Source organism: Macadamia integrifolia, chromosome 11 (assembly GCF_013358625.1).
Source record: "Macadamia integrifolia cultivar HAES 741 chromosome 11, SCU_Mint_v3, whole genome shotgun sequence".
NCBI classification, from domain to species: Eukaryota; Viridiplantae; Streptophyta; class Magnoliopsida; order Proteales; family Proteaceae; genus Macadamia; species Macadamia integrifolia.
In genome coordinates this window covers 5,581,470-5,593,372 of record NC_056567.1, presented here as the reverse complement: position 1 = coordinate 5,593,372, position 11,903 = coordinate 5,581,470, and positions in this window count along the sequence as shown.

Below are 11,903 nucleotides of genomic sequence, written 5' to 3'. Positions count from 1 at the left end.
TGTGTGGTCCATCTTTCTACTTACTGAGCTAGTGAGCTCATCCCACGTGTACACCCCTTTTTAGATGATTTTGCAGGTCATACATCTGAGGAGCATGGGGTGGGTCCCACAGTCGAGTTTCCTGAAGAGGACTGGTGGACCCCTGAGGAGTTAGAGCACGGCGCTGACTGCTTGTGCGAGAGTTGTGCTGCGGGACAGTAGTTCTGAGGCCGAGCTGAGCTCCACCTTGGAGGCCGTGCTGAGCTCCACTTCTGAGGCCGAGCTGAGCTCTTCTATGTGATGCCGAGCTGGGCACAACCCTTGATGCCGAGCTGAGCTCCAGCCTTGATACCGAGCCAAGCTGTGTACTCTGATGGTTTTGATGATTTCCTGTATATACTTGGTATTTGAATCATATTCTTTTGTGTATATATCATGCCTTCGGGCCCAAATGTATATAATTATTGTATCACAATTCGGGTATCAAGTATATGGGACTTATTCACAGGTAAAACTTAGTCTTCCGCTGATCTGATGAACTTATGTTAGTGTGTGTATGCTGTGGTGGAATACAGTATCTGATGATCCTGGCAGGTTTGGGTTAACCGGTGTTAACTCGGTCACCGCTCCGGTTCAGTGTGAACGGGGTGTGACACAAGGAGCCTCAATTGCCCCTTGGGTATTAGAATCTCTTCAAAAAAAATTTCTGAACTGCGCATGAACCCACATTTTGCATACATATCAATCAAAGAATTCCCAATGACAACATCTCCATTAAAAGCTACATTCTTAATTACTTGCTCATGTATCTCTTTCCCTTTCATCAGGTCTCCTCCTCTTCCACAAGCATTTAGGATGCTCGCAACCGTTCTTGAATCAATCTTCACTCTTTCATGTTGCATTTCCCTAAAACAACCAAACACTTCTTCCAGATCTCTAGCCCTTCCAAATCCTGAAATCATTGTATTCCAATCGACAACGTCCCTGCGAGATATTTTGACGAAAAACCGATGGGCATCGATTAGATTCCCACATTTAGCATACAAATCCAGTACTGAACTCCCTATAACAACATGTGTAGAAACGCAACCCTAAAACGATGCAAAAGATAATGGAAAAACAAAACAAACAATGCACACGGATTTTAAGAGGTTCGGCAAGGTTGCCTACGTCCCCGGTGAGATGAGATCCTGCTTCACTATCAATGGAGAATAGGATTACAGCGCTTGTCCTCACACCTCTCAGTATTGCTTGCATTACGGAGAAAGAAACCCTCGCTACAAATATATAGCGAGAAAAACTCTAATCTGGATTAAACTACAATTGCCACCCTAATCCGGATTAAACTACAATTGCCCTCAAGTAAAAAATTCGAGCGGGGGGCTACGCCCCCCTACACCCCCTGCTATGCAGGGGGGCCTCCTGCCCCCTTGCAACCCCCACGGCCCGCTAACCGCCGTCCTGGCTGTCTAGGTGCTGCACCAGTACTCCTTGGATTAAACTGCGACGAAATACAAGACATCATACACCAACAACATGGTCTCCTAACCCAAGTTTAAATACCCACGTACGGAGATTCTTTCCCAAACGAGAATCTCCAAGTCCTGTACAAGCTTTAAAGATGGAAGGGAGCGTGAAGTGGTCTGGACGAAGACCCACCTTCAGAAACCCATTAAAAATGGCAAGAGCTTCATTAAAGAGAGAATTTTGGACGTGCGAATATATAATAATGTTCCATGAATGTATATTTCTTTCAATCATCCCATATGGAAAATGCATCTTTAAGGCTGCCGCATTTGGAGTAGGCCAGCAAGAGATCGGTTTGGAGAGTGACGTTAGGAAGGAAACCACGGGCAAGGATTTGAGTGTGGGTTTCCTTTGCTTGGGAGATTGCCAAGAGAGTGACACAATTCCTCAGAATGCAAGACAAAGAAATGGCTGCTACTTGGGTCATTTTTCACTTTTAACTTTCCAACATTATGTAACACCGGCTCATATGGTGGTAACTTGTGACTAGGTGTGGAAACTATTCTACCTGTTAACAATATCAGAGAGAGACTCATCTTTGCCCAAAAGACTACCAAACAAATTGTGCTTCAATGAGGTTGTGCAATTAGAATTATTTACACAATCAACATAATGAATCAGTGAACATGAAAAAATACAAACAAGAGATCCAAGATTGAGCTCCTATAGAAAGGAATATTTCCAAATACCCAAGTAAGGGTAAGATAATGTCCACTTAGAAATAGCCTCTGTGCGTGTGTGTGTGTGTGTGTGCGAGCGTGCGTGTAAAAACAGAAAGACTGTAGGAAGAATTCCTAGAATTGGGTTGTATTAGAAAGGAATACTTGGTGATATCACAAAATGATTGTGGTACCAAAAATTTGAGAAGGCAGCTTCACTTTCATGGGGTGTTTGGGCACGTGGACTAAAAGATTATAAAAGTATAAGAAGTGGGCTCATTCATACTTTCCCTATAAATCCCAACCCCACCCCCTCTTTCTCTGCCCACGTTGACACATGTATGTCCTCTCTGCCATACTCGGGTAGGAGCATAGTTATTAAGTTCTGTTAGATCAAACACCAAGAAAATATGAAAATAAATAGACAAAAGATCCGCACGACACAAAGATTTAACGAGGTTCACACACGAGGGTGGTGTGCTACGTCCTCGGGCAAAGAAGAAGATGTTTCATTATGCAAAAGAGAAATTACACCCAAGCAATGGCAAGAAAACTCACCCTGAAACCCTAGCTCAAAAGACCCCAAAAAATACAATGACTTTCTCAACAAGACAATAGTACATTATATAGACTCCAAGTCGCGGGTCGACCCATCAGGTAGGAGTCGATTCGGTCGAACCATACCACTGGGGCGTACACCTTTGCTTCCATCATAGATCTCAGAAAACTTTCCTTCGGGTCGCCACCAAAATATGTCGGAGCGGGTCAATCTTCAAAACAGGTTAAGATTTCGAGACAAACTTAACAAATTCAGAATGGGAATAAAACTGGTACAGATAAGTACGGTAATTAAATGGACTGGACAACAATAATACTTATTCAAAAATCTAGCACAATAAAACACATATGGCAATGATACGGTACATGTTTAATACGGTTGCCAAACATGGGAGCAAAAATGCAAGCATATTTTCACTATGTAACAAGCACATATATCACCCAATAAACAGAATAATAGCATATCGACTATGATATCCAAACATCCAAATGAGGTCTTACCTGAAGGGATGAGTGGAAACACTATAATTTATTCTCAATCTGAGTCAAACCCTCCCTAATGGAATAGATCAAGCAACTCTATTATTCACCCTTTTTCCCCCTGTTCAACTTCAGCCTCATTTTTTTCATCTTCAATTATAATGTGTGCTACCAAATGCTATAAACCTCATCCATTCAACCAAAATCACAATGGTAACAAAGAAAAATGCAATAAAAAATAAGAAAATAGTCAACAAACACCAATATTTCTCAAAGAGAAATAAGTAGATAAAGTGTTATATATATATAGCTAAAATAAAATGCTCACCGAAGAGAGAGCATTGCCTCCTTGGGTGGGTTTCCTTCTGGGTATACATCGTTGTAGGACCAGATCTTGTGGCAAAATTGTTCTATATTCGATTTTCAAGGAGAGCATTGCCCGCAGCATCCGAAAACACAACCTACGACACAATCGCCTACTCTGAACTTGGTCAAGTCCGAACTAACCTCCATGACCTCACCAACAGATTCTTGACTTTAAGAATCCATTAAGAACACAATCAGAAACAGTGCATTAAACATTTTAGCAATCAAACATATGAAAACGCATTAATGGGAAGTGGTGGGGTATTGTACCCTAGAACCATGGGGTAGTTGGACCTGACGGGTTACGTCTTGATTTGGTGGAGATTGGTGTGGCTGATACTACGACATATAGTAGGAAGATTGAAGCCCCACGAATTAAGAAGGCCAGCATGGGGAACTCGATCAAGGAGGAGCTTCCATAGAAATTTTTTTGCTCTAGGAGCAGTTTTGATATGCCACACATGCTGCCAAATGGGATTAGAAGATGAGTCTGATCCATTTAAAGATAGCCGATAAGCAGAGAAAACAGAAAATTTTCCATTAGATGTCATACTCCAAATAATTGAATCCTCTGTTTGTGAGAAAGAAATGGGAATAGAAAAGATTGACTTCACCATTTTTGTAGGCCACCAGACTCTAAGAAGATCAGCCTTCCAGGTAAAGGAGTCATGATTAATGAAATCAACAATCGTAGATGGGGCATTCAATGGAAGAGAGTATGGGGCTTCAGCTGGAGGAAATCCTGGGATCCATGGATCAGTCCATGGATTAACAATATGACCATGGCCAATACGTATTAATAAACCTTTGCAAAGTAGGCTTCTGGTCCGAAAGATTGATTTGATTCCCCAAGAAGCATTTGAAGGGCAAGATGCATGAAGAAATGATGAATGAGGAAAATACTTCGCCTTCATGAGATGACCCCAGAGACTGTTATTTGGTGAAAGTAATTCCCAGGCATTTTTTGCTAGAAGAGCTGAATTCATATGAGAGGATAATTTAAGATTTAGGCCACCAGATTTCTTTGATTTTGATGAGGCAAAATATGTCCCCTTCCTCAGCACGGCTAAAACATGTATGCAAACCTGAACAAAAGACTGACCTGCCACCTCGGCCTCTTCTCGTGCCGAGCAGCCACCTCGGCCTCTCCTCATGTCGAGCATCCACCTCGGCCTCTCCTCTTTCAGACCAGCCACCTCGGCCTCTCCTCGTGCAGACCAGCCACCTCGGCCTCTCCTCATGCCGAGCAACCACCTCAGCCTCTCCTTGTTTCGAGCAGCCACCTCGGCCTCTCCCCATGCCAACCAGTCACCTTGGCTCGATCGACATGTCACCTCGGCTTGGCACAGTCAAGTAAGGCACCCAGAAATGTGCACACATCCACTCCTACATTCAAGGGATGTGATCCCTGATCACGGGGGCAGGACTCTATCCACTACACTTCATCAGAGGCGTCCACCCCTCTCATGACTTGTACCTCCGAGATCAACGAGGAATATTCCCAGAACATCCCTTGGAACCCAGAATATTCTTAAAATGACAGAGCCACTCCCCTCAAGGACTCTACGCCTAAACAGGACTCTCCACAAATGCCCCTCCTTCTCTCTCTATCAGTAGCCTATAAATACCAAGGTAAGCCTCCATCATGGGGGATCAATCACTTCTTTTACAGGAAAAGCTCTCTTGAGCATCTATTGTGGAAAGATCTAACTTAGGCATCGGAGAGTCCCCTGTCGGGTCAGCCCGGATCTACCCCATCATCTCTTCTGTGCAGGTCGACTAAAGCACCAGGAACTACAGGGAAGATCATTCGATCAATTTTTACCGCATCAGATTGGCGCCGTCCGTGGGAACGACATTAGCTAGCTACAACACCAGCATCTCATAGAGCGAGGATGAGCAAACCATCAAACTAGCCGTGACAATAGTCGAAGCATCAACTGTGGCCAATTCTTGAACATCTGAACAATGTTGTCGGCGTGATGATCACCCCAATGATAACAATGAGACCGAGCCAAGCAGAAAGGAAAATTCATTCGCTAGGAAAGAAACGTCGACCCTAATCGGTCGGTAAAAGATCTCATCCACTATGCAATGATGAGTCAACCCTGATGGTCGACAAAAGAAGACCTCATTCACAAGGAAAGAAAGGCCGACCCAATCTGGTCGGTAAAAGAAGATCTCATCTACTATGCAAGGATGAGTCAACCCCGAGGGTCAGCAAAAGAAGACCTCATTCGCGAGGAAAGAAAGGATGACCCGAACCGGTCGGTAAAAGAATATTACATCCACGTTGCAACCCCGAGCATGGCTTAGCACTTCAAGATCTTACAAACAAAGGCATGCAAGCCCAAGCACGACTCGACACCTCAAGCCCTTACGCACCAAAGCATGCAAGCCCCAGCCCTGGCTCAGCACTACAAAAGACCTTAACACAAGGCACCTCTAAAGATCGAGCCCAAGCTCGACACCCTCTAAGACCGAGACCAAGCTTGGCATTCTCTAAGATTGTCCCCTAGCTCAGCAATTCCAAGACCAAACCCAGGTTTGGCACCTCAAAAGATCGAGCCCAAGCTCGACACCCTCTAAGACCAAGCTCGGCATTCTCTAAGATCGAGCCCCAGTTCGGCACCCCCATGGCTAGGCCCAGGCTTGGCACCTCAATAGCTCATAAGCTAGACATGGAAGATCAATTCTGAGCTCAGCTAGGGAACGGAGCCACACTCAGACAGCTACTGTCACACCCCGTTCACACTAAACCGGGCCAGTGACCGGGTTAACTCCGGTTAACCCAAACCTGCCAGGATCATCTGATACTGTATTCCACCACAGTATACACACAACTAATAAAAGCTCATCAGATCAGCGGAAGACTAAGTTTTACCTGTGAATAATCCCATAATACTTGATACCCGAATTGTCATACAATAGTTATATACATGTGGGCCCGAAGGCATGATATTTACACAATAAAAGTACAATTCACATATCAAGTACATAAAGGAAACCATCAAAATAATCAGAGTACACAGCTCGGCTCGGCATCACATGGTAGAGCTCATCTCAGCCTCAAAAGTGGAGCTCAGCTCGGCATCAGAACTGCGGTCCCGCAGCACAACTCTCGCACGAACAGTCAGTGCCGTGCTCTAACTCCACAAGGGTCCACCAGTCCTCTTCAGGGAACTCGACTGTGGGACCCACCCCGTGCTCTTCAGATGTATGACCTGTAAAATCATCTAAAAAAGGGTGCACACGTGGGATGAGCTCACTAGCTCAGTAAGTGGTAAGATGGACCACACAACAGTCCACACAGCAAAACACATCATATGCACTACATGTTATGCACTACATTTTAAATCACATCCACCTAAGCAACATTACTAAGTCTTCGTTTTAGTGCTACTACAGCCACAGTGCGCGTATACTCCCGGTATGAGCCGCGAACTCCATCCCATGATACGCCCATAGGGCTGTCGGAGAAGACCCACCGTGAGTACTCGAAAAAATAAACATGCCGACCACCGGCTCTCAACAGAAATGTAAATGATTGAAATTAAAGGTGCTGACTCCAGCAATTTAAAAGCAGTACGATTGGCCCTCTTGAATATACCACCGGGGTTGCCAACTGTCCTAATGACCCACCGGGCGTTATGTCTAACCGCCACAGTGACCCGACAATCGCGACCACTGCTTCCCCCCAAAAGGTAACCCAACACCTTAACCCCTGTTGGGAAGGGTCGTAGCACAAGAAGGTGAAAATCCTAAACCGTATGCTCCTATATGACAATAGTACGATTGCATAGTGCCATCGCGTCCCATACCACGGGCCACCAATGCACTCGTTTCCAAGCCGACTACAGCATCTAGTCTATCAATGCATCATGCACAATGATGTCAACATTCAATCATATAAGCATCTCATCACGTGGCATTTAGAAAGTAAACATAGCACACATGCATAACAATGTGAGGATGACTAATCTACATAGCATATTCATGATGGCATGACTAGACTAGATAGATTTAAATGAATGCCAAACAATACCTTGAAACAAGGCCAAACGTCCTCTCCCCACTTACCTGTAGTGTACAAGGATTCTCATTCGGTACGGGAGAGATCCGACGCGAGATTTGGTGAACCTAACACGAGTGAGTGGGGTTAGTACTTCACCGTTTTAGGATCAAAATTAACGAGATCTGATAACAAAATCATGTTTAGAATGTTAAAATAAGGTCGCACGTCCGATTTGGGTCCAATCGGACGTAAGAATCACCTTCAGGGCCACATAGGTGGGTCAGACAGGTGGGTTGTCTGGCCCTCCGGTTTGGCCCATCGGTTTGGACCGATGGGTAGGCTGGCCCACCGGTTGGCCCATCGGTCTGGCCGGCCAGTTGGGCTAGGGGGCCCTGCTAAGACCGGCGGGCAGGGTGGCCCGCCGATCAGCCCACCGGTCTGGCCCGCCGATTGTGCCTGAAGGCCTTGCCCTCTCAGGTGGGTGCTCACAGGCAGGCCAGATGGCCCACCGGTTCTACCCACCGGTCTTGGCGGGAAACCTGTTGTTTCTTCCCAACTTCCTCCATTCTTTGGGGATTCAAATGGGACTTTTCCAAACCCATTCTTCACACCTTCAAGGTCTTATAAGAGGGTTCTAACCTAAATCTAGGTTAGATTCAAGTGATGGGCAACCGTCTTACCTTCTTTGCTCAAGAACACCTTCAAACCCTCAAAATCACTTCAAACCCACAATGCTTCTCCACCCTTGTCAATACCCCTTCAAATCCTTCAAGATCAACACACAAATCATCTATTAAACCTTAGATTCATCATTTCAAAGGGGATTTACAAGATCTCAAGAAAACCTACTCGAATCAAGGGTTTAAGCTTGGGTATGGTGAATGTTTAAGGAATCCAACTTTGCTTACCTCTAAATGTAGATCTAGAGTTGAAGATCACTCTCCCGGCGCCGGAATGGGAAGATCAAGCTTCTGCGCTGCCGAAATCCTTCTCTTCTTCCTCTTCCTTCTCTTCCCTTCTTCTTCCCTTTCTTTTCTCTCTCCTCTTTACTATCCTCACCGACGTACGGGTGTCATAAATGAAAAGCAAAGAAAATCATAAATGCTATATATATATATATACTTCCTAAATAACTGAATAGTTCACATGGATGGGTCACACAGGTGGGTGGGTGCGCCCCCCTGTCCGCCCACCTGAGGGCCAAAACTTGGGATTTTGACAGAGTTCGGGCCTAGCGCGAACCCCACCCTGGCATACGATGTGGTATATGTATATACCTTAATATACGGCTACAATACCTACTTTATCCGTACATGGTCTTATGGTAGGTGCATGTACACGGCTTGGGCACTCCCGTCTCTTCTGGCACTGGCTCGGACTTGTCGGGCCAGTTGGTGTTTAAGGTCACCCTTGCCATCATAGCCCATAAGGAACCCGCTCTAACTCCCTCTGGTTCGGTTCCTGCATGGTTAAATCGGGTCAACCGCGTAATCAGACCGGGTTTAAGAAGTAGGGTATTACAGCTACACTGATCCTTATTCTTCCAATAGTTACTCATTTCGAGCCGCGCTCGAAGTACAAGAAAATAAAGAAAGAAGCACAAGAATGTTGAGAGATGAAGACATCAAAACAAATTTTCCATTCATCAAAAAAGTGAAAAAAATCCCTCAAAGTACATCGCTCCCGAAGGAGACATCTACATAAAATTATATATATATACAAGGCTAATCTCGGGGGGCTAATCCACGGGCCTAGCTCTTCACTTGGCTATCCTTCGAGTCGGGTCACCTCTTCACCAAAGTTGACCGAGCTGCTGAGCTACACCGAAGTAGCATGGGCAGGAATGCACTACTCATAGTTCGTCAAATTATAGCCTGGCATCTTACTCAGGATGAATCGGATGGCATCGTCCAAGCTGACCTGAAACGAAGCAATGTTAACGTCAACCAACCACTTCTGATAGGCCTAGGGGTTCAGCCACCTCGTTGGCCTCCAGCTCAGCCCGGTGTTGCCTTTCCAGCTAGCCAACCCTAGCTACGAGCTCCTCCTCCTTCTTGCGAGCACCCTGAGTCTCGGAAAACTCATCCTAGAGAGCATTATTCTCCTTCATCAAGTTTCTATTGGCATTGTACTGCTTAGCAACCTCTTATTCCAACTCTCCAGTCATCAACTCGACATCATTGGCATGGACATCCTCAGATCGGGCCATTTTCTTCTCAACGTCCAGTTGGCTTGTGATCTTGTGCGACTCCCCATGGAGGCACTTTGCCTCCTCCTCTGCTTTTAAGCAAGCAACAACCACGTCCTTGAACCATTGGGCAGCCTCGACTGAGAAAGTGAAGCAGTGCATTTCGCACAGAATAGACAGCGCACATTGTACGAAAGTCAAGATCGAATTAAATGCTCTAGCAGATCGATCCGAACTGCTAGAGCGGGAGGCTGGTGATGAGGCAAAATATGTCCCCTTCCTCAGCACGGCTGAAGCGTGTATGCAAACCTGAACAGAAGACTGACCCACCACCTCAGCCTCTACTCTTTTCGAGCAGCCACCTCGGCCTCTCCTCATGCCAACCAGTCACCTCAGCTCGATCGACCTGTAACCTCGGCTCGACACAGTCAAGGAAGGCACCCAGAAACGTGCACACATCCACTCCTACATTCAAGGGACATTATCCCTGATCACAGGGGCAGGACTCTATCCACTACACGTCATCAGAGGCGTCCACCCCTCTCATGACTTGCACCTCTGAGATCAACGGGAAATATTCCCAGAACATGCCCTGAAACCCAGAATATTCCCAGAATCACAGAGCCACTCCCCTCAAGGACTCTACGCCTAAACAGGACTCTCCACAAACGCCCCTCCTTCTCTCTCCATCAGCAGCCTATAAATACCAAGGTATGCCTCCATCATGGGGGATCAATCACTTCTTTTACCGAAAAAGCTCTCTTGAGCATCTGCTGTGGAAGATCTGACTTAGGCATCAAAGAGTCCCCTATCGAGTCAGCCCGACTCTACCCCGTCATCTCTTATGTGCAGGTCGGATAAAACACCAGGAACTACAGGGAAGATCATCCGGTCAATTTTTACCGCATCAGATTTGCATATAGTTTTCCAGTTCACTGTAGGGATAAGAGACTTGTCACCGCATGACCAAAAGAATTTCCTTGAAATGTTATCCAATTCCTTGTGAATAGAAGTTGGTAGTTGAAAACAAGACATATGATAGAGAAGCATTGCAGATAATGCAGCTTGAATAAAAGTGTGCTTTCCGGCAATACCCAAAAACTTGGATTTCCATGAACGGAGCTTTTGGTTAACTCTGTCAATAAGAGTCTGGCAATGAGAGAGATTCAAACTTCGTCCCAAAAACGGTAACCCAAGATAATGATCCAAATGCAAAGATGGGGTAATATGAAATCTGTCAAACAATAATCTTTTGATTGATGAAGGGACACATGGACTGAATTTTGCTCTTGTTTTGGAGACATCAAGTGCTTGTTCAGAGTACTGACAATATGTATCAATGACAGATTGAAGCTCTGAACACTCTCGCAAGGTGGCCTGCCCAAATAAAATTATGTCATCCACAAACACCATGTGAGTAATGGGCTCGTACCCTCTGGCGGGGCGAATACCATGAATTTTCTTCTACTGTAAAGCCATATCCAGATGACAAGATAGAAGCTCCACACACAGCACAAATGAATGAGAGGAAAGTGGATCACCTTGACATAAACCCCTATAAGGAGAGAAATAAGGAAGGAGGGATCCATTGAGTATAATAGACAGTTCAGAGGTTTCAACACAAAACATGACATGCTGAATCCAGTCACTGTGAAAACCATAACCAGTCAAAGCTTTACGTAGAAAACTCCATTCAAGGTGATCATATGTCTTACTCATATCAAGTTTGACTGTCATAAACCCAAATTTCCCTTTTCTCTTTTTAAGAATGGTAGACAGAATTTCATGACTGATGAGAACATTATCCTGAATATGATGGCCTTTGATGAAGCCATTTTGACTAAACCCAATCAGCTTGTGAAGTATAGGGCGAAGCCTATTAAACCAAATTTTTTGAATGATTTTACAAAAAAAATTACACAAGCTGATCAGTCTGAATTCTCCCACAAAAGATGGGGATTGAACTTTGGGAATCAAGGTGATAAAAGTTCTATTCAAGATTCATGAAAAACTCCCATGAGTGAAGAAAGAGATCACACTATTAACAATATCATGAGATATGAGATCCCATACCTTATGAAAGAAGTGACCAGAAAATCCATCTGGTCCAGGGGATTTAGAGGCTTTCAAA